General features: G+C 43.7%; 1 non-coding gene across 1 annotated transcript; it reads left to right on the top strand.

The window, feature by feature from the left end:
• The first annotated feature begins 1,032 nt into the window (after positions 1–1,032).
• Positions 1,033–1,108, top strand: TRNAV-AAC (transfer RNA valine (anticodon AAC)). The gene has a single exon. It is a non-coding gene; the product is annotated as a tRNA-Val (tRNA).
• Positions 1,109–2,416: the final 1,308 nt, after the last annotated feature.

Genomic DNA, 2,416 nt, shown 5'->3' on the forward strand with positions numbered 1-2,416 from the left:
TATAGATTTTAATAACTATTCATTACTAATATAGGACACGAAGTCACCTAAAACATAAAGGTCAGAGATGGACTAAGGTCGGTTGAGGCTCCGGGCACACAAGAAAATATTGGACCCCTTGTGACTAGAAAAAAGTGTCAAGTTAGGGTTTTGTAAGGCCTTTCAGAAGTCAGGGCCCAGGGTGCACACCTAGTGTGCCCAACGTTAAATCTACCTCTGATAAAGGTACAAAGAGATTGAAAATGAAAGAATGGGTAAAGGCACACAGGTGGTACAAAAGTAGGTTTACATTTTTTAGTATGTCAAATAGTTATTTGTGGGATTACTCTTTATGAACTATTGTGTTGTTTCCATATGAACAAATGTAAACCTCCTTTCACACTTATCTGTATTACATGCAAAATTATATAATAGCATACAGTACACTTGAGGGCAAAATGCACTAATAGAAATGAACAGCACTTCATATCAGTGACTTTAATTAACTAGGGAGCTCCAAATTGGTCTGTGCTCAATAACATAAATTCTAATTATACAGAACAGAGCTACAAGGGAAAATGAGCAAATGGATAATCATAACAGATTTAACCCAACACCTCTCCCCTTCTAGACTGAGCATGCCTCTTTCAGAACCAATAGGTTCTGCCTAACCAGACAGTGGTGCAGTGGATATAGAGTCGCACTGGGAAGCAGAGGACCCAAGTTTGAATCCCGAGGTCACCGGTGTGAGTGGGGGCTCACCAACTTGAGTGTGCGAGTCATTGGATTGAGCATGGGATGGATTATACACATGACCCCCATGGTCACTGGCTTGAGCAAGGGGTCACTCTCTCTGCTGGAGTCCCCCTTCCCCCCCATTTAAGCACATATGAGAAAGAAGTAAAAATAGTAGAATGGGAAGTCACTGACTGCAGGAACACGAGTTCCTAGCACAGTGCCTGGTATATGGTGAGCAGTTTCAAAGGCTTTATGAAAGCATGGCAGGAAGGAAGAAGAAAAACAAGATGAAAAGAAGGGTGATAAAAAAATCCATCCCTGGCCGGTTGGCTCAGCGGTAGAGCGTCAGCCTAACGTGCGGAGGACCCGGGTTCGATTCCCGGCCAGGGCACATAGGAGAAGCGCCCATTTTCTTCTCCACCCCTCTGCCGCGCCTTCCTCTCTGTCTCTCTCTTCCCCTCTCGCAGCCAAGGCTCCATTGGAGCAAAGATGGCCCGGGCACTGGGGATGGCTCTGTGGCCTCTGCCCCAGGCGCTAGAGTGGCTCTGGTCGCAACATGGCGATGCCCAGGATGGTTGCAACATGGCGATGCCCAGGATGGGCAGAGCGTCGCCCTATGGTGGGCGTGCCGGGTGGATCCCGGTCGGGCGCATGCGGGAGACTGTCTGACTGTCTCTCCCTGTTTCCAGCTTCAGAAAAATGTAGAAAAAAAAAAAAAAGAAGAAATCCAGGGAGGGAAAGAGGAAGAGAGAAAAAAAGAAAAGAAAAAAGAATCATAGCTAGAGAGAAAAAATGGGAAGGAAAAAAAGAGATTCATCACAATTATACACATTCACATTCTTTGAGATCCAAAGTTGACTATAAAAGTTCTCCGCATTTACCAAGCATTCAGAAAATATTTTTAGAGCATTAAAGAATACATGGATCTTACTGGCTCTACAATGTTGAATTTCTTGGACTCTTGAACTTCCTGGATTTGATAAACGTAATCAAGGGATGACTCAAAAAAAAAAAATGGGCCTCTCTTTGTCCACCTGCATGTCTACCTGTAGAATGGTAGCAAATGTCACAAATTGGCACTGTCATTCACACAAGTCAGTGCTTATGGAATGAACAGAATGCTGGAGCTAGAGGAGACTTTAGGCACCATGGAGTGATCTGATCCCTTTATTTTACAAATAGGGAACACAAAGCCAAGAGATAAAAAGCTACTAAACAAGACTTCTGGTTTCTGGTCCTACAAGTAAGAAGCTCAACAGTTATCATGCCCATCCTCACAGGAGAAAAAGACTAAACAAGGTGAAAATAAACTACTCCTCCTGGATCCAACAACTAATTGAAGTAAGAGGGAAAACCAATGTCTCAAAAATTGTATAGAAATTTGAATATGGAAAATAAGAATGTATCAGAGCAGAAGCCTTCTGCTGCAGCCAATATCAGACTTTATTTCAGAACTCTCCAGTGGGTCCAACATATGGTACATGTGGACGCTGTACCCATGTACATGTACCTATTCAATGTACCCCTTTGCTTAGAACAATTCCTCCTAAAAGACAACTGAGAAACAATTAAACAGCTTCGACACAACAAGCTAGAAAGAGAGAGAGAGAGAGAGAGAGAGAGAGAGACCACCCACATAGATAAGGCTGAGGAACCAGGAGAGGTCTGCAGGAGGTGAAGGAACAGCTCAGGACTGAAG

Source organism: Saccopteryx leptura, unplaced genomic scaffold, assembly GCF_036850995.1.
Source record: "Saccopteryx leptura isolate mSacLep1 unplaced genomic scaffold, mSacLep1_pri_phased_curated manual_scaffold_36, whole genome shotgun sequence".
NCBI lineage: Eukaryota > Metazoa > Chordata > Mammalia > Chiroptera > Emballonuridae > Saccopteryx > Saccopteryx leptura.